We start from the raw sequence: 20,784 nt of genomic DNA on the forward strand, positions 1-20,784 counted from the left end.
TGGACGCCCACATGCCTAGCCAAGGTATAGCGAGTGACCCCAGCCACATCTACCTGGACCAGCTTTGACCAGCAGTGTGTAGGCAGAGCCTGAACTGAAAGAAAGACTCCGGGGGGTTGGGGATCCTATCTTTGTTTCCAATACCACCTGAGTCTGGGGAACTGCCCTGGGACAAGAATTCATCCCTGCCCTTTCCTGGGTCCCTGCCTCCTGATGGCTCCATGAGCCCTGCATCACCTCCTTACACACACCAAGCCTCTGTGAGCCTGTTCTCTCCACCAGGGCCTGAAGCCACGTTGGGTTTTAGAAGCTACCTTTGCAGCTCCCAAGGAGGGGCTCACCACTATCCACTCTGTGAAGGCAAGGGGCACCCTCTTTAACCCCTGGTCAGGGTGCGGTGGGGACCAGAGGGCTCTGTTGAAGGGCCCGGGGTTGAACACATAGTCCCTGGCACTGTTCTTCATTTACAGTCACGTTGCACACTGTGGGAACCCTTGCCGAGACCACCATTCCAGCAGGGAAGGGGCTGGGAGTCCAGTGCAGCGTGAGCGGCCAGGTCTTGGCAACAGAGGCAGAACCGCTGCAGGAAACAGATCATCCTGGTTCCTCACGCTGACGGCAGGAAAGTTCCCTGGAGCCCCCTATCCAGGCGTCTATTTCCCTCTTCCCTCCATGAGGGCTCGATTTCCCTAACGGGGTCTCCACATTTCCACTTCGAAAGCAGGGGGTATTTCCTGGGTTGCTCCCCTGGGGGAGCTTCTCAAGCTTAGAGGAGACCTTTGTGGATTCTCTCCTCCAATTTTTTATGAGCCGCCCCCAGCCTCCTACCCCCTCTCATTTCACAACCCTCCCTCCTCTGCCCTCTTCTTCCCCACCTCCCTCTCATCCCCCTGCCTCTGGGGAAGAACTCCTTTCTCACCGGCTGAGTGTTCTTGGGAACATCCTGTCTGTGGCCATGAGGGAGCTGGATGCATCCAGGCCTCCGGGATGAGCTGACTTCATTTCACAGCTCAGCGTGGGGGCCGGCAGTCCTGTTTCTGGAAGCCTGCCTCCCCCTCCCCATCCCCACCTGGCATTACAAAAAGCGCAGCCTGTTTGGACTCAGATTTGGGGCAACCCCAAGCATCCCCTATGACTCTACCCTTGGCCCTGAAGCTTAGACCCTTCTAAGCAAGGATGGCCCACTGGTCTGAGGTGGAAAGAGGGGAAAGGAGTTTCAAGGAGGTAACTGTGCCATGAGGTGGGATAGATTGAGGGGGAGAAGGCTTGTGCAGCTCATGGTGAAAACTAGTCTTCAAGTCCACTTCTTCAATTACTCATGTTTCAAAGAAACTCAGATGTTCTGGTTCAGGGGAAAAGAGTCAAAATTTTGGGGGATGATTTCTTCTTACCTATAGTCACTTTTTCTCAAAGAAACATCATGATGAGTGAATTACAGCCCTAAGTATGCAGCTCAACATGTACAGTGTTATCTGTGCAGGAGCGGATTTTGTCTCTAGAGCAAACTGCATTCTCAAGGTTAAAGTTGGGGAACTCCGCACAGCAGTTTCATGAGCAAAAGTCTCCATCTGCGCACCCAGAAATTGGCTGGCTGTATGAAGGGTTTGTCGTTCATGCTCTTTGTAGAGTTGTTCAGACATACCCATCTAATGGTAACCCACTGCTCACAAGGTTAAGTTTTCTTTTTGAACTTCTGTTGTTGTCGAATTAATATAATATACTCTCAATTATCCACAGAAAAGGAGAAAGGCAACCAAGCGGGGAAAGCAAATTTGCAATTAATTTACCAAATTATTGCTCTTTTTATATGATGGACAAGTTGCTTTTCTCTTTGGAACTCAAGTGTTTCGTATGTCCTGGGGGGAGGGCTGGGGCAGTCGCAAGGACAAGCCACCCTACTTGTCCCTGCACCTAGGGACCTGGTGGAGGCAGGTGTCTTACTGAGGTGCAGGGGCCTCAGGGTTTAACTGGGGGTTCACAGAATGTTGGGCTCTTTCTTGTCGACGCGAGTCCATTAATCTCAATCTTTCTGGAGCCCATGGCTGACCTACTCAGGGTCTCACCAGAGCTGAGCCGGACATGAGCGGGGTGCAGCTTGTTGAGGTAGGGGGCAGTCCTGGGAGGCATGTTTGAGGGTGCTGACAGAGCTGCCACTGATGAGGGACTAGCCATTGTCCCCTGGGATCCTCTAGGACACGATGTGACATTCGCCTCAGAATGACCCCTGAGGGCTGAAGAAGCTGGGGCATTTATCCACCAGCTCTGCAGCTCTCAGTAGTTGAGACTCACTACAGCTCACCCTGGAGAAGGCAACGGCACCCCACTTCAGTACTCTTGCCTGGAAAAGCCCATGGATGGAGGAGCCTGGTGGGCTGGAGTCCATGGAGTCCACTACGAGTCGGACACAACTGAGCGACTTCACTTTCACTTTTCACTTTCATGCATTGGAGAAGGAAATGGCAACCCACTCCAGTGTTCTTGCCTGGAGAATCCCAGGGACGGGGGAGCCTGGTGGGCTGCTGTCTATGGGGTCGCATGAAGTCGGACACGACTGAAGCGACTTAGCAGCAGCAGCAGCTCATCCAACAGCGAAACAGTCACAATCAAAGAGAAACAAGAGGCCACTGGCATCCTGGGGAGCCAGAGGGGAAGGGGTCGGGCACAGACAGCACCCCGCACAAGCCAGAACCCCTTGGTCTAAGGATTTTTACATCCCTGGTGCACTGCAGAGGGTCACGTCTTCCAGAGCCCAGGGTGAGGAAGATTCATACTCTAAGGTGGGAAGCGAACTGCAGATTTTAAATATTGGGACACGCACTCAGCTTAGGGCCAGGCTTTCTGGAGGCTGGATGGAGGGCTGGCCCGGGGGTCAGAGGACCTACAGTGTCTACAGCAGTTGTGCTCCAAGGAGCTTGGACAAGTCCCCTCAGTATCCTCTTGGGTCTCATATTCTATGGCATTCAGGATCCCTGTTTCCTTGACTTTTCTGGTGACTCTCTAAGACTCCATCTGTTCTAGAGTCCTCATGAGCACTCAGTCTTGCAGGGTCCCAGATGTGGGCACCAAGTTGGTCTTCCCACAAGTACATGAACATGTGGGGTTTCAGTCTGAGAATGGGGCATATGAATACTTGCTTCTTCATCAAGACATTTTTATTAACTTGTAAGAAGAGCATTGAGGCATTTCTCTTCTAATTCTAGAAGTTGGTAATTTTTTTTTTTTAAAGAGGGAGTCAATAAAAGTGGATCTTTGGGTTCATAGTAGTGCAAGAAAAATCTGATTATTTAACTTTTTTTCATTTTACAACCTATTGTATTCACAGTGGAGCTTGAGTATTTTCATGATGATAAGGTTTCCTCAAGTGCTTTACTGACATCAACTTGATAATCCAAGGTGCCCCTCTTGGGTGTGACAGTATGTAGTCCCTCTTGGGAGCCCCCCACTCCCACCCAACACTCCAACCCAGTAACACTTAGAGGGAAAGGTGGGAGGTAGGGAGAGAAGAGGGGACATGCTGTGCTCCATCTTGCATGCACGGGGAATGAGGAACAATTCAATCCCTTTCCATATCTGCAACCCTTCCACTCTTCCATCCTCAGCATTCTTGTGGCCACTCAAAGTCACTGTTGGCTAGCAAGCCCCCGAGTTTGGGACAGTGTGCACTATCTCCAACTTTGAACTCCTCCATTCCTTGGCTTTTGTTTAATTAAAAAAATTATCTTGGAGTATAGTTGGTTTACAATGTTCTGTTAGTTTCAGGTGTACAGAAAAGTGATTCAGTTACACATATCCATTTATCTATTCCTTTTCAGGTTCTTCCCCCATATAGGTTATTACAGTGTACTGAGTAGAGTTCCCTGTGCTGTACAGTAGAGTTAGGGTTGATTGCTCTAGTTTTGTCATCCATCAAAGGATACACTTGTGTACCCTTGTGCATCCTCAAGACAATAAAATGAATTTGAATGAGTAAGTTGGAGGTTGGCAGATCATCCACATTTCAGTTATTTTAGGATTTCTACTGCCATGCAGGTCCCAGGCAGGGTTGCCATGAAGACTTATACTCCCTAAGACCTTGACAAGTGGGGAGAGAATTTGGGTAAGGTATTGCAGAGCATGGAGCCCCTCTTGCTTGCCAATCTGTACTCACCACCTGAAGGCCTCTGTCTAGACAGCCTCACTGGGATTCCATCCCATCCATGGAGAAAGGTGTGCTGGGGTTCAGTGATCCCATTCCTGGGATGTGCAGACATCACCCCTATTGGCTCCAACTGAACTCTTTTTCTTATTTTTTTCTCATGCTGCAAAGGATTTACAATTAGGAGATTTAAAAAAAATGTCCAGTGGTCAGCTAGCAGGAACAGTGTTCTTATACAGTGGCTTTTGCTTTTATATGGGAACTTTGGGCTTGAAGTGTCATCTCAAAATCAGATTCAGGCAATTCAATTTAAATCACCAGGGGGATTTTCTTGAGAACTTTGGGATAAATGCCCTCGCAAAGTGAGTAATCCTGTCTCCTTTGCATAGGTGCGTGCCTGGACTTCTTTATTGTTGGGCAGCTCTGGGAAGCCCCAGCTCTTTTTCATGACACAGGAGATGTGTGGGTGCAGAGGCAGGCTGACCTCAGCATCCTGGGACACACGGGAGGGAGAGGGTCTTTGGATTTGGGGTGGGGCATGAGGGGTTTCCCAGTGGTGGGAAGAGGGGTTCCTGTGGGCACAGTGCTTCTGGTCGGCCTTGTGGTCTGAGACAGCCGGGGAGCAGGTGGGGCCTGTAGGCCTCTGAATCTCCCGACTCTACACCAATCCAGAGTCTGGAGGGGTGGGCCTGGGATGGGAGTACAGACAGCCACCGTGAGACCAAGAGCAGGAAGGACCAGACAAGGAGAGAGGGGTGAAGAGCAGTGAGTCAGAGATGCAGATGAAGAGAGAAAGGAGAGAGGTGAAGCTTGGAGTGGAGAGTAGGGGGAAGGCGTGAAGAGGGGAAACTGGAGACCTGGGGAGATAAAAGGGGAGGAAGGAGACGGTAAGAGAACATAAAACCAGTATGAACAGACTAAAAGAAACATGATGGAGATGGTATCTGGAGAGGGGAGGAAAGTGGGAAATAGAGTGAGGAAGAGGAGAAGAGCCAGCAGAACGGAGAGCATGGCGGCAGGGAGGAACCTTCCCGAAGCCACCTGGGGTTTGGAGGTGGTCAGAGGGCCTGCTGCCTTGGGCAGGGCGAGGCTGAGGGACAGGGGCCAGGGGAGGCTCTGAGCGTAGCACCTGGCGGCCCAGGCCGGCTTCCCAGCGGCGCCCTCCCCCTGCTCCCCACCACCAGCTTCAGGAGGAAACGCTGCAGCTTAATCAGAATTATTTACAAGATAATGGTCCATTGTTTGCACTAAGACAGATGTTGACTGTGGGAACTTTGTGTTTTATGCTCCTTTCCCTGCTCTGCCTTCACTGGGTGCAGATGGGATTGAAGTCATGTGAATTATTATTCCCCGAATTGGAAATTTGGAGGCGCCTTCACCCCAGCCCCTACTTGGCTGGGCTGCCAAGCTGGGCCGGCACCAGGCAGGCAGGCAGCGAGCAGGAACAGTAGCTGCTGGTGGCAGGGTCAGCCAGGGCCTGTGGTCCCCCTCCTAGCCCCTCGAGGCAGCCTGTGATTAAGAAGGTCTTGTTTCCTTGAGGGGCGGGTCAGAGCAGTAGCCTTTTCTGGTGGACAGGAAGGGCACTCACTGATTAAGATGCACTTGCTGTTTGTTGAGTCAGGAGGTCACAATGACATCTCAAGTGAAGGTGGCCATCTGGCCTTCTTCTTGCCAAAAGGAAAGAGCAGTCCCTCTGGGGTGGGGGCTTTATATTCCCCCTTTATTTAAACTTATGAGAAGGCTTCCTCTCATCTTCTGGGGTCACTGGGAGGGCCAGATCTGGACTTGTGATTCCTTCATTCCTCCTCTAAGGGTGGGGTTGGCTGGATGAATGCCTGTCCCACCTACTCACCTGGAGAGAGCCTGTCCTGAAGGAGGAAAGATAGGGTGGCATGGGAGGATGTGCCTGGCATGTCTCACTCCCAGCCTCACCTGCAGGCAAGTGGGCCTGTCCAGTGTCACAGGTCCAATGCCAGCTGGTCCTTCTTCAGCCTTTCTGGTTGCCAGTCACTTCTGCATAACCAGACTCACCTGTTTAGCAGAACCCATCTTATGCATGAGGCCACCGAGGCCACAACATGTCAGGTGACTTGCCCGAGGTTCTTTTTCTACTCATTGGAAAAGCCTTCCAACTTCTCAAGCCATGAGCATCCCTTCAGAGAGCCTCTCTGAGCCTCAGCTTAGTCCATGCACACAGGTACCAGGCGCCTGCCCGGCAGCTTAGGGACCACAGTGTACTCAAATACCTGTCCGGGGCTGTGCTGTAAGCCTGGCGAAGAGTATGTGCTAGATGATAGAGGGTTTCAGCTACATTATTCCATATACGGTTGACTCGTGACCACTGGGCTTCATTGGTGGCTCAGATGGTAAAGAATCTGCCTATAATGCAGGAGACCCAGGTTCAATCCCTGGGTAGGAAAATCCCTTGGAGAAGAGAATGACCACCCACTCAGGTATTCTTGTCTGGAGAGTTCCATGGACAGAGAAGCCTGGTGGGCTACAGTTCATGGGATCACAAAGAGTCACACAGGACCGAGCGACTAACACTAAGGTGACCGATTAGGGTACTTGGGGTGATGATGCCCTACACAGTCAAAAGGGGTATAACTTTTCACTCCCCCAAACTTAACTACTAATAGCCCACTGTTGACTGGAAGCTTTACTGATAACATAAATAGTTAACGAATATTCTGTACATTATATGTGTCATGTATCATATTTTTATAATAAGGTAAGCTACAGCAAAGGAAATATTAAAAAAAATAAGAAAAAAATACATTTGCAGCACATACATATATTTATTGAAAAATATCCTCGTGTAAGTGGACCCGAGCAGCTGAGATCCACATTGTTCAAAGGTCCCCTGTATTGCATTTCCAGTATCAAGCTATGACAAAGAAAAAAAAAATCAAAGTAATACAATATCATAGAGTCACATTTGAATGCTAAAACCCCCAGTAGTGGAAATGAGAAAGCCACTTTCACGACAGCTGAGTGGAATCAGACCTGCCATTTGGATAGCCCGAGAAAGTCTGATGGCCATTGCTCCTAACACGGCCCCCGCCCCCTGGATTCCTTGAGAGGTTGCCAGAAAGCAGTTATAACTGGAGGTTTTGTCCCATTCTAACCCAGCATCTTGGCTCTGGTGTTTAGGGAACATGACTTTATCCTCTTGATCTCCCCATGCCTAAGAGTCACCTACAGGATCAGGTCCTCTGAACTACCCCTCCATCTACCAAGTTTGGTTTTAAATCATAAATGCTTAGCTATGTGCCAGGGCCAACTCCAATTTTAAATACCATATATATATATGAAAGTGAAAGTCACAAATGTTATTCTTTCATCTAATCCGTATATTATAAAAATCCCCAGAGGTAGATGTAATTTTTATTCTTCCCATTTTACATATGGGGAAATGGAGGCACAGAGAAGACACTTACCTTACCCGAGGTGACTCAGCAAGCACACGAGGGTCTGATTCATTCAGCAGTGGAGCTACCCCGAGATGACATTTTGTTGCCTCACCCTGTGGGGCTTTCCCTTGCCTTTAATCCTTATTTGTGCGTGTGTGCTCAGTTGCTTCAGTCGTGTCTGACTCTTTGCGATGCTATGGACTGTAGCTCTCCAGGCTCTCTGTCCATGGGATTCTCCAGGCAAGAATACCGGAGTGAGTTGCCGTGCCCTCCTCCAGGGGACCTTCCCAACCCAGGGATCGAACCTGGGTCTCTTACATCTCCTGCATTGGCAGGCAGGTTCTTTACCCCTAGCGCCACCTGGGAAGCCCTTAAACCTTGTTTGAGATATGTCAAAAACGAGCAGACCAACAAACAAATAAATAAAAGTAGAGTTTTCTTGCCATCCTGTAGATCTGGGTCCTGGGAGAAGACGTGGCAATTCCAAGCGGAGGTTGCACCCATAGGTAGAACCTGGGAACAGGCAGGATGGGGCGCTGGGTGTGGTCAGATGTGCTCCATGTGACCCACCCGGCTGAGGGCTTGCCTGTGACCCTGAGCAGGTCTCTGCCTGTCCCCTCAGCATCCTCACCTCATCATGAATGAGAAAGTCCCACCAGATCATCCCCATCCCAAGATTTCTTCCATCTCACGATCTGCAAATTAATTATTTTTAAGGCTGTATTTATTATACTTCTCAACCTCCAGGAAAAGACTGTCTACCCAGCCCTCCCCGAAGCAAGAGGGCCTCAAGGAAACCTGACCCCTCACCTTGCAATTGTTCTCTGGGGTCCAGGTGGGGGAAAGTGGAGAGTGGGTGGCCCAGGGCACCAGTGGACCCTCCAGACGGGGGCTGCCATGGGCCCAGCCCCCAGCTGTGAGGGCAGCAGAGGTCAGACTAGGATAATATTTATCAACCCTCTGCCCACTGTGTCAGGCTCTGACCAGACCCCAGCGTCACTGGAGATCACAGATCCTGTCTTTTAAAGGTCCCGCAGAGCCGCTTCACATGTGACCAATTACCTCTGTCAAGCAGGGGAAGGAGGTCCCGCCTGGTGGGTGGGATCTGAACTTGAGCTTCCAGAGGTCGACGACAGGGATCTTAGGCCTTTGAGCCTGTCACTCCCCTATAGCCAGACCTTTTCTGTTAAAACTGTTTAAATTACAAACCAGTAATAAAAGGATCATATGTGTTTCCCACCAAACAGGTTCTTTAGGGCTATTATGATAATTAAAAACATATGGTGCCTGTGCCAGTCAGAGGGAAACCGCAGATGTACAAATTAGGTATTATATAAGGGTTTTCTGCTTTTGCCCTTTTAAAAACGTCAACCGGAGAAGTTTAGAGAGATAAAATGGCAATTGTGCAGATAGTAGGTAGCATTTTGGTTTTAGAATCATTAAATATATAAACCCTTTTCTTTAGACTTAATAGGAATAAACGGCTCCTCATGTAGGAAGGAGAGGAGAAAAGTACCAAGGCCCGGAGTTTACAGGGAAGAGGCCACTTTCCACCACACAGGGTCTTGGATACCATAGAATTCTTTGCATTTTTTATGATGTTGATCTGCCCAGACAAAGAGGATTATATTTATTAACTATTGAGCTATATTATAATTGGATTGACGGGAGCAAAGATAAAGATTTCCTTACATTCAAACTTTTTACTTTTTAAAAGGCAAAGATGCAAGTATTGATCAGTCTAGAAACAGTCATTTGTTTTCATTTAAAATACGCAATTGATTTTGAGAAGGTGATAAATACTGCTAATTTAAAAAAAAAAAAAATGGGAGAGTTTCTGTGGTCCCTGTCCATGACTTTTCCAATGCAGACATACAGTACGAGTCAAGTTCTACCGAGCTGTTCATATTGAGAGGATCCTGGGCTGGCTGGGGACCCAGGCAATATCCAGCCATGCTCTGGGGCAGTGAAGAGGATGCACTGGGTCCGGGTCCTGATGCACTGGGATCTGGACTAGATGACGAAGAATTTAGCACTTTGTCACTGTATGTCTCTGCTACAGAGACCCAACTGGACTGCTCTAAAGAAGGAGGTGATGAGTGAACAGGTGGGAGGAGCTTGATCCCCACTAGCTCTGCTCCTCAGAGCCTCCATTCTTCCACCTCCTGAAAATAAGTCCTTCCTGAGACAACCCAGCCAGAGCCAGGATGGCCTCATCTCTGACCTGCAACCCTTCTTCCATGTTATGTGGTAGTGTCTACTTGAGAAAGTTGGAAAAAAAAAAAAAAAAAAGAAAGTTGGGTAAAAAGCCAAATTTCTGATCAATACAAACAATGTGCAGAGAGGAGGTTCTACTTACTGCCCAGCTGCCTGAACATTCAGGTGACCAGAATTTTTTGAATCCTGGTGTATAATTGAAATTCATAATAATGAGTAGAGATCAGTTCTTCTCGACACATTTTTGTGTTGAGGCATTTATTATATGACACATTTCCTTAGAATGCAAGGAGATCAAACTGGTCAATCCTAAAGGAAATCAACCCTGAATATTCATCGCAGGGAATAATGTTGAAGTTCCAGTACTTTGGCCACCTGATGAGAAAAGCTGACTCATTGGAAAAGACCCTGATGCTGGGAACGATTGAGGGTAGGAGGAGAAGGGGGCGACAGAGGATAAGATGGTTAGATAGCATGAGTGGACACTCAGAGGACATGAAGTTGAGCAAATCCTGGGAGATAGTGAAGGACGGAGGAGCCTGGGTGCTGCAGTTCATGGGGTTGCAAATAGTCGGACATGACTTAATGACTGAACAACACTCATTTCTGAAGATCCTTGTGAGGGTGCAAGGCCCTGTACCCGGAAAGTGCCCTTTGGTAGTCACCCTGGCTGAAGGCAAGTCTGGGCTTCTGAGGAAAAATGTCCTTCGAAATTCCTTCTCAGGTGCTGAGTCCTTTGCCCCACTGCTCTCCTTCGCCCACACCCTCTACGCCGTATGGAAGGCACACTGTGCTGTGCGCTTCCGGGGAGCAGGGGTCTGAACCTGCCTCTGGATCAGGAGTGCTCAGAGAGCTTGAGAGAGGATAAATCAGAGGAGAGTCCTTGAACCTCCAATCTACCATACAAAAACAGTCTGGGGTGCTGGGTCGGGCAGTGCTTTCCAACTAAGAGTGTTCCCCTGACCAGGGACACTTGACAATGTCTGGAGATATTGAGGGCGCTGCTGGTATCTAGTGGGTAAAGGCCAGGGCAGTTTGCGGTGTCCGGCAATGCAAGCAGTTACCAGGCCCAGCACGTCAGTAGTGCAGGGCTGAGGAATCCTGGTGGACAGGTGGGAGTACCCGGCCCTCAAGCTGGGCAAACGGCAACAAGTTGAATGACAAGACTTACCACCCAACTCAATTGTGGCATTCGGCTCTCGCTCCGCAGACACCCTCCCTTCAGCTCATGTCACCTTTGGACCCTATGGCTTTGTGAAAACTTTGCAAGAAACCCCGTGGTGGGGTGGGAGTTGGGGTTGGGGAGGCAGAAATTTCCAGCACGTTCCTCCCAACTCACAGTGGTGTGTGGGGAGGGGTCCTCCGAGCAGACTGCCAGCATTGGTCTTTTCTTCTCTGCACCCCCCACCCCCACGCCACGAGGGAGAGCAAGCCCGCAGCTTTACTGCACATGTAGGTATTACCACTTTAACTTTCACTGAGGTAAAATAACACCTTGTCACTCAGTTCAAGTACCAATCACCAAATGAATTAATTGTAATAACCGTTGTCAACGGAACAAAGGACTTGTTGCTTTCCTAAGCAGATTTCAGCGCCACTGAGAACTCTGTACAAACGTTCCCATTGGGCAGGCTGGCGGAAACTAGTCAGAACATAATTGTATCTGTCTATCTCTTTACTTTGTTTTTAAGGGCTGAGGAATGGAGTTAAAAACCTATATTTTAAACATATCAATAAATATACCCCTTTTTGTGTTCGTGACGTCTCCTCAAAAACATGGAGTCTTTAATAAATTGGCCATGAAAATAGCATTTGCTGCTGATGGTCCCAAATCAGGGCCAGCTGTAGAGGCTGCCTGTAGACTCTAAGTCATGAAGGGAATTATGCCCAATTACCCTCCCATAAAACACCCTCTCATTTCTGGGAGTTATCAAAACACATCCCGTGGACAAGCGGTCAGCTGTCCCCTGCTCCTCAAAAGGAGACAAGTGGGCCTCACGCTGGGCCCGCGGCGCTCCTAACTGCCTCCGCCTGACACCAGCGGCTTGTTTGCACTCAGCCTCTTTTTTACAGTCACCCTTCCCATTTTTTTTGGCTCTGGCTTTTTCACATCTTAGCACATTTCCCACTTTAAGAAGCCCCATAGGGAATCTTCTAAGAAAAGACTTGCTCCTGGAGAGGGGAGGGTGGGAGTGGCCTGGGAGGCTGGTCGCTCAGGAGTCTGTGCCCAGCAGCCTGTGTCCCCAGCAGACTTGGGCCCACTTTCATGGTGGGGGTGTCCTCTGGAGCTTGGCAGTCAGCAACAGACTGAGGGTGGCATCCTCAATGGGTCTGCTTCTGGCTTTGCTGAGGTCCAAAGTTGGGACTTCCCAAAGAAGAGTGCCAAGGAAGCTGCATCCGACTCCCAGGCTAAGCCTTCTTCAGTGCGGAGTACAAATAGATGTACCCACTCTATTCAACAGGGATACACACCCTCCAGTTGACACCACCTTATTGGTGCTGACCCCACACTTCTTTCTTCCACGCCTCCTCCTCCTGCTGCTTCTCCAGCCTCCTGGACCCATGTGACCCCAGCATCCAGCTCCATCCCCAGAGTCCAGATGCCTGAGTCTCCCGCACAGCATCTCTGATGCCACTTAGGTAGACTGCTTTGTTTTTAGAGCTCACTGAGGCCAAAATTGGTTCCTCTGCAATGAAATGGAAGATTCCTAGATTATCCAGAGCTAGAAGTCATCTTAGAGGTAATTCTCCAGATGCAGATTAGAGAGAGGGCTTGCCCTTGGTTGTTGAACCAGAGACAACAGTTGCTGCTGTTTCCAGGTGTCCAGGCAGGTCCCTGTCACTGGCCCTCATTCTGCCATCCGGGGCAGCAGCCTCACCCTCTTGGGGATTGGTACCTAAGCAGGGGAGGTGTTCCTGTGACTTATCCCTGCAGCGCTGGGGCAATTTTTACTACTCCCCTCCCCTACAGTGGGCCAGGCCACTTCAGAAGCAAGGGTAAGAGGCAGGCTTCTTAGTTTATTGTAGCCCTGGCTCAAATATGCTATATGTTCGAAATGGTATAGTCATCTCTGACTAGAACAAGCTGCCACTTGCAAAAATGCGGAGAAAAGCCCTGATCTGGAAAAAAATAGAAATCTGTCCTGCTTCTGAGACTGCTCTTCTCTGCAGGAACCTGGGAACACAGCTTGCATTAGGAAGGCGGGATCCTGGCACAACCCTGGAGAGGGCACTCCTGGACTATTGGTCACATAAGGGTGCCAGGCTCCTGTGCTAAGAGGAGGCTGTAAAGTTGGACAAAGAATCACAACAGAGGAACAGACATAGGGAGTGGGGAAGGAGGTGGAAGGGGGCAGAACTCAGGCCGTGTGGAGGAAACAGTGAGAGTTCCTGGGGTCTCCACCTAGACTCAGCTGGCTTGGTGCCAGAGAAGGAAGAAGTGGTTTTTTTCTCCCAATCTTTTAGAAAAAAAGAGTCTGCAACAGGAAGTGAATTTGGTCATTGGTTCATTTATTTAGCACACATCAAATTGTTCCAGAGAGCTGGGAGATGGTTACCAACAAAGCAGTCGAGGTTCCAGCCCTCATGGGACTTGCCTTCTATGAGGGACACTGACAATAAAAAAAGACAAATGAAAGTTCAGTTTATGATAAATGATGTGAAGATGATGAAGTGGCAAAGGCCTAGAGAGTAATATGGGAAGGTTGGGATCACATATCGTTAAGTTAAGGAGGCCTCTCTGAGGAGGTAACACTGGAGGGAGCCATGCAGACATTAGGGGGGTGCATGTTCCAAGAGAGGGGGAAATGAAGATAAAGACCCTGGGGCAGAAAAGGAGCAGACATCTGGGGCTCTTAGCTCTCAGGTCCGTGCACACTGTGTGTGTGACCAGCATTTCTGCAGGCTTTCTTGGACATTGAAATTTCAGTGAGCTTCTCTATGGCTGTGTGTGGTCAACAGAATTGGGCCTGGGGTTCTCTTCCCCATTTTTGCAGGAGGGTGAACTGAAGGTCCAAGAGGAAACAATGACTTGCCCTGTCATTTGTAGGCAGGGTAGGTGCCTACGCCTCCAGACTCCCAACCCTGGGCTTCTTCTGCTGTCCTGAAAACCTCTGACTGCTCCCAGGACTCAGATGCTTCCTGTAAGCCTGGCCTGCCATATTGGAGGACTTCTGGGTCTTGGGAATGCACCATGACTGACTCTTTGCACACTAACCCAGTCTTGCAAGTGATGCTTGAAACTAAGAGAGTTTGTCACATGACTTTGGGAACATGACACCATGAGAAATAAAGACAACCATCCCTCCAAGTCCTCCAAGATGAGGGTCACTCATCTCCACAGACCAAGACTGCCCCTGCCAGAACCCATTCTTTTGGTGAAAGCCTATAGTTTTCCTCTTAGGGATGCTGTGGATAGAGAGCTGGAGCTAGTCAGGACTCTTAATGGCCACACCCAACAAGTCACCTGGAAAACATGAACCAAAGCGTTGGAAATCTGAGTCAAGTTTCTTTGGAGAAAGACAGCTGACTTTCCATTAGGGATTATTTCTCACTCCAGCCTTTGGCTGTGAAGCGTCGCCCCGCCCCGTGCTGACCTTGGCTGGCACCAGGCTCAGCTCTCCTAGATGCTTTCCAACAGTGGCTGTAATGGTAGATGCTGCTCCCCTGAGGTGTGTGGATGCCAGGCCTTTCTGCATTCTAGTCATTCCAGAGCTCTTCTTACAGGGGTGCTTATGTGGATGCAGGTGACTCAGATTGAAGCTTGTCTGGTGCCGTGTTGGGAAGAATGACCGGCCAGACCCTAGTGTGTTAACAGAACTGAATGTAGGCACTTAACAAGAACTGAGCGTATGTAAGTGTGTGTGTGTGTACACATATGTGTGGGTAATACATTTTTAATTAATGAACTTCCCCCGTCCTGGTCTCTGCTGAATCCTGTTGGAGTTATTCACGAGTAGCAAACAGTCATAGCATGGTTTGAATTTAGTCAAATGCAGCCCTTCATGGAAGAGTGAGAGCTGGGAGGCCAAGGGCTGAGGTTCATCACCTGGGCTTGACATTGTATGGACACATCTACATCGGCACAGGTTGACATTGGCTTCCTCCACTTGGGCCGTCCCTACCCCTCATCCCCTGAAGTCTGAGCAGGGGGTTCCTGAGTTTGCAGGATACAAAGTCAGGAGATACTATGTTGCTGCTGCTGCTACTGCTAAGTCACTTCAGTCGTGTCTGACTCTGTGTGACCCCATAGACAGCAGCCCACCAGGCTCCCCAGTCCCTGGGATTCTCCAGGCAAGAACACTGGAGTGGGTTGCCATTGCCTTCTCCAATGAATGAAAGTGAAAAGTAAAAGTGGTCGCTCAGTCGTGTCCGACTCTTAGCGACCCCATGGACTGCAGCCTACCAGGCTCCTCCGTCCATGGGAGTTTCCAGGCAAGAGTACTGGAGTGGGGTGCCATTGCCTTCTCCGAGATACTATGTGGCAGTCACTAATTCTCTCATTTGTTCATTCCTTATTTCATTCACCAGTATTTATGGACCATCTCTTATATGCCAGTTATTCCTCCAAGCATCTGGGCACAAGAATGAACAAAGTGGCCATAGTCCCCACAAACCTGTTTCTCTGCTGCTCTGGCCCACCAAGCCCTTACCTCCTCTAAAAGCCCCTCTCAAAGGATGAGACTTGCTGGTGTGGCACCTCACCTTCACTCCTCCAAGGACAGCTCAGCCAGCGGAGGCTGCAACCCCATCTAGAGCCTTGCTCTGTCTGTACCCTCAGATGACTCTGTGGGCCCAGGTACATGGCATCAACTACAAGGAGAGAAATGAGATCACGGGACCAGTGACACCTTCCCGTGTTTGTTCATTCAGCAAATATTTCCTGAGTCTCTGTGCTAGCTCCTCTTCTAGGCACTGCAGACCCAGCAGTCAAGAAAATCTCCTACAGGGAGGTCCTTGGGGTAGGGTGAGGCCCAACCTGTCAATGAAGTAACTCCTTGGTAAGGGGTGATAAGACTTTAGAGAAAAATAAGGTAAAGAAGGAATCTGGGGAGTGCCTGGGGGAGTTGCTACTTTATGTTGGGGGGATAGAGACGAAGCCTGAGAGGTGACGTTTGAGAAAAGACCTGAAGGAGGCTGGCGAGTGTGTAGGAGGGTCTGGGAAGCACGCTGTGGACAATGAGGCCCCGGGCCTGAGGTCATGAGCAGCTTGTATAGCTGAGGAGAGAACTGGTAGAAGAGGGTCAGGGAAGGGCCACGGGGACAGTCCAGAGCCTGCTGGGCCATCCTGAGGACTCCAGCCACGGGGGTTCTGCAGGCCCTGGGCACAGAAGGGCTCTGAGCTTAGGAGAATGCTCTGCTGTTACCATCTTAAAAGTCTTAGTAATGCTTGAACCAGGGCCCTTGCATTTGCATTTTGTGATGGGCGCCACAAATTATGGGGTGGTCTGAACCCAGCTTTACATATGCCAGGAGTGAGCAGCTGGCGCTGAGGAGGGGCCCATGGTGGGGGCTGGGCAGAGGAGGCCATGCAGGGAGGTGGTGAGTGACAGTGCTCTGCAGATGTGAGTTTTAATGGTGACGTGAACCCTGAGGACCCTCTGCCTGCTCTAAGTTCCTCAGTCCTAGATCTGACCTGGGCCCTCCCTCTGCCCACCCTGTGCCCCGTCCCCCACGTTCCTGGAGTGCCAGGTTCACTGCTGAACTTCACTTTCCTTCTCACATCCTCTTCACTCCCTCTTCCTTACCTCCTGGGGGCATAGGTAGCTGTCTGGTAGACGCAAGTGGTCTTACTCTTGTCTCAGAAGGAAGTGTTTGCACTGCATTTTCATGCCTGGTACTCTGGGTTAGATAGCCAGGCTCCGGTCGCAGGAGTGGGAACCCGCTGCCCCTCACCATCCACTCTCCCCTCCCTGCTTCCTCCTGTGCACCTCAGGGTACATTTCCGGGTCTGGCTGCCCTGTGAGTCCTAAGGGGTTTGCTTCTTGCAAAGCTCCTGAGTGTGCATGCGGCTCAGACCTGTTTCTCAGCCTTCCTTCCAGGTGAGCAGTCAGTGAGAGCAGCTGGCCCTTTCTGGAGAAGCATGGTTCTTTAGGAATGTGCACCCAGGCCTGCTCCTGCCAGCCTCAGTTTCTCCGATCACATGCTCCTCAGAGCTGCGTTTTAAATATACCTCTCACTGGTTTTATTTCCTTGGGATCTGAAGTCTATTTATTTCATGTGCTTTGTGGAGCATATGTTGAAAAATAGTCTTCTGATTTAAATAAGAAGTGAAAAAAATCAAGTCTTCAACTTTTACTTATTTTTTCCCCCTTCCATTTCAATGCACCATCTCTTCAACACCAAAATATCACACATACAAAGGCTTAAAAAAATTGGATGGGGGTGGAGTGGTGATTGTAGCGTAAATTTCCTTTCTGGCCGAGGCCTTGTATGCCAAGTTTTAGTCTGAATTACATATTTACAGCTGAGTTATAAACCCCTGAAAAACAGGATTTATCATGGAAATAGTGACACCACCTCACCCAGTGTGGTGTTCTTGGGGACCATGGTAATATACTGTGCAGAGAAATCAGTTCATTAGCTAGTTATAAACAAAGGACAGAGATAGTAAATTAGAGTAGGTATTTCAGCCGTTTTCTATGTATTTATGACACCAAAATATGCAGCTGCATTTTATTCCTTGAGATAGTATTTAAGTATTTTAGATTTAAAGCGCATTTTTAGATATGGCCATGGTGCATTTTTAGCCATGGTCGTTCTTGTTCCTCTGTAGTTTTATTCGTGGTATTTTCTTCCTTCTCTGTTGCTCATTAGAAAAATGTTAAAAATCCATTTTCGTCTGATTAATAATAAAGCTGATCACATGTAACCTAATTTTCATTCCGTGCTGCCCCTGTCTGTGGAGTCATATACAAAGTGACCTTTGAATCGCCAGTGGACTCATAAAGTACAATAAGCACCATTGTCCTGTCAAAAATTGAAGATGTTTTACATCATTACAAAATTTAATGTTCCATCTTTTCAAATGCACTACTTTTCAAAGGCCACATTCCAATTGAAGCTCATTAAAATCAGACTCAAGTTTCCTGTGGTGGGGATGAAGAGAGTTTCGCAGGCAATGGGAGGAAAATGAATCACTCTTTTAAAACAGATATGGTTACATATTAGTTTTGAAAGGTACGGGGACGGCAGAGCCTCTGCTGCCGGCAACAGTGGGGCTTTTGTGCGGATAGATCCAGTAACTGCCTCCCAGTCACTCTGCCTTCACCCACACTGTATCCTATTTACTTAGGAATAAATCAGCCCTCTAAATAAAATTGTTGTTTTAAAGTTCCGAGGTGGAATGTGAAGGGGTTTTTGGCCCTACAATTTCAGATTTTTGAAGAATGTGCATCTGACTCAGGGGTCTGAAAGTTTGGAAACTGAGTCACTGGAGGAGGTTTCCTGCGGAGAAGGGGGATTCAGCCAGCAAAACGCATGATGCTTCCTGAGATGGAGATGCTTGGTGGAGTTAAGACTCAGTTCTTTCACTTATCAGGGACCTGGGAGTTCTGAGCCTGGCTTCCAAAGAAAATGTGTTCAGGTCTTCTTCTCAAATTCTCCCTCAATTTTACTCCTGGGCTTCTTGCCTGTTTCTTGGCCACATCAGAGTGCTGAAGACGTAGCCTGGCCTCATCGTGCTTTTTTTCTGGCAGATTCCACCACTCTGAAGGTGTTGGCTTGTGTGACATAAGGCAAGCTCCCTTCTCCCATGGGGCTCTGATAATGCAGTCAAGTCGTTCAAAAGCCCTGGTTTAACAGAACATGAATGCATATCTCTTGAGCTGTCCTCTTCCAGAATCATTTCAGTTGGACAGTTGTCCACGTCAAACACTGGGAGATAGTGATGGACAGAGAAGCCTGGTGTGCTACAGTCCATGGTGTCACAGAGTCGGACACGACTTAGCGACTGAACAGCAACAGGGCACTAATGATATCTTGGTTCATGTCACCAGATTATTCCTAAAATGGGGCTGGGGCTTTAGTTCCTCATTGATCAGGGTTTGGCACTTGGTCGAATGAGGGTTGTCCAGGTTCTAGACAGACTCTTTTGTACCGTAGTACCCTATTTACAAGGACAAGCATTAGCATCAACTAGAATTGAGTTCCCACTTTTGCCACTTGTAGCTGTGTGACCTCAGATAGATTGCTCTGCTTTGCTAAACTTCAAATTTCTCATGGGGATAATACAACATGACTGTGACTGTATCATATCATGCTTGGAAAGGATGCATCTGAGGCTGAGTTATTGATCACTAGGAACGCGATGGCACCCCACTCCAGTACTCTTGCCTGGAAAATCCCATGCACGGAGGGGCCTGGTAGGCTGCAGTCCATGGGGTCGCAAAGAGTCGGACACGACTAAGCGACTTCACTTTCACTTTCCACTTTCATGCATTGGAGAAGGAAATGGCCACCCACTCCAGTGTTCTTGCCTGGAGAATCCCAGGGACGGGGGAGCCTGGTGGGCTGCCGTCTATGGGGTTGCACAGAGTAGGACATGACTGAAGTGACTTAGCAGCAGCAGCAGCAGCAGCAGGTATAAGCTACTGGCTATGAAGGAGGCAGTATTAGTTGCTATTTTAATTATATCTAGAAAATGACTAGCTAAGATCAATCCTTGGAATGTAAGAGAGCTCAGAGAGCTAAAACAAGGAGAGGCAAAGTGTTTTCTCCCTGATCATATGACTAAAATTGTTTTTTTTGCACTACAGTTATAACGGTTAGCTACTGCTGTGTAACAAACCACCCAAATGCTCAGCAGTTTAAAATGACAACCACACATATTCTCTATAAGTTTTTGGGTCAACTAAATGATTCTGCTGATCCAGGCTAGTCTCAATTGATCTTAACCAGACTTGCTCATGCCTCTATCTATATCTGGCTAACAGGCCACCTGGGACAGGCTAGGCTAGGGTGGGTTTGGCTGGGGTTACTTGGTTCTGTCTCATGGGTCTCTCCTTCCCTAGAAGGCTGGCCTGGACTGGTTCTCATGTCAGAGGCAGGGTCCAAGACAGCAAACAGAAATGCAACAGCTACTTTTGCCTGACTATGCCCGCACTGCACAGAGCCACTGCTGCCCGTTGAATAAAGCATGCCACCTGGCCAAGCCCACAGTCAGCTCGGGAGGAGGCCTAAAAAGAGCATGAAGCAAGAAGGTATAAGCTTGCAGCCACGAGAGCAATCCATCAACCGCCTTCTGGCCCCAAATCCCCAGTGGACCCATCAAGTGTGTGAACAGGATGGAATCAAACGTCTTAGAAGATAGCTTAAATCCTCCTATCTCAGGACACCACTTACAGTGAGATGTTCTATTATATTTTCTAGTGTGTTCTGAGGTCCTAGCTGAAATAGCCTGCTTTATCACCACTGGATGCTTCCTTACCATGAAGGAAATCTGCCTTACTCTTTCTGCTGGTAGATTCTCTTTTTGAGAACACAGAACCCATCTTGGAAAGATTTTCTGGCTTCTTGACTTCCACAGGTGCATGGCTGGAATGGGGTAGCTGTGCCCACTGACTGACAGCTTGGTCCTCCCTGCCGCCTCCCACACCCCTCACTGGCCTCCTCCCTTTCCCTCCGACCTTTCCTGATGCCTTGCCCCTGGGAAGACCCATGCTCACCCCGTGGTTCTGGGATGGAGGACACGGTCTATCTTCCCTGGTGGCTGACATTCCCACAGGCCACTCCATCCTCTCCCTTCTGCACCCACATCTGAGCTCTGATTCTACTTATACTGTTGGGGTTTGAGTTGCAGTAAAAGGGCCAGCTGTTAGGCAAGTTGGAGTCTCTGCAGTGAATCCCTAGAATGTTCATCTTACCACTGACAGCAAGAAGACAATGTCTCTCAGGGAAATAAGGTCCAGAGTCTGACCCTGTAAGTGTGGGCATCTGAAGGCAGTGGGATCAGATGCCTGAGAAGCAGTCCTGAGTGTGGCCCACCTATGTGTGCATGAGCAGGGCTACACGTGTGCACGT

General features: G+C 49.0%; 1 protein-coding gene and 2 long non-coding RNA genes across 12 annotated transcripts in view; 1 reads left to right on the top strand and 2 right to left on the bottom strand.

Moving 5' to 3' along the window:
- Window positions 1–20,784, top strand: part of ZNF536 (zinc finger protein 536) — a 449,091-nt gene that overhangs the window by 308,348 nt on the left and 119,959 nt on the right. The window lies entirely within an intron of this gene.
- On the bottom strand, window positions 6,910–7,817 carry LOC123330447. Its single transcript, XR_006546410.2, has 2 exons — window positions 7,576–7,817; window positions 6,910–7,022 (listed from the first exon to the last, which is right to left on the bottom strand). It is a non-coding gene; the product is annotated as an uncharacterized LOC123330447 (long non-coding RNA).
- On the bottom strand, window positions 7,919–8,496 carry LOC123330446. Its single transcript, XR_006546409.2, has 3 exons — window positions 8,359–8,496; window positions 8,180–8,243; window positions 7,919–8,061 (listed from the first exon to the last, which is right to left on the bottom strand). It is a non-coding gene; the product is annotated as an uncharacterized LOC123330446 (long non-coding RNA).

This window comes from Bubalus bubalis, chromosome 18, assembly GCF_019923935.1.
Source record: "Bubalus bubalis isolate 160015118507 breed Murrah chromosome 18, NDDB_SH_1, whole genome shotgun sequence".
Taxonomy (NCBI): Eukaryota; Metazoa; Chordata; class Mammalia; order Artiodactyla; family Bovidae; genus Bubalus; species Bubalus bubalis.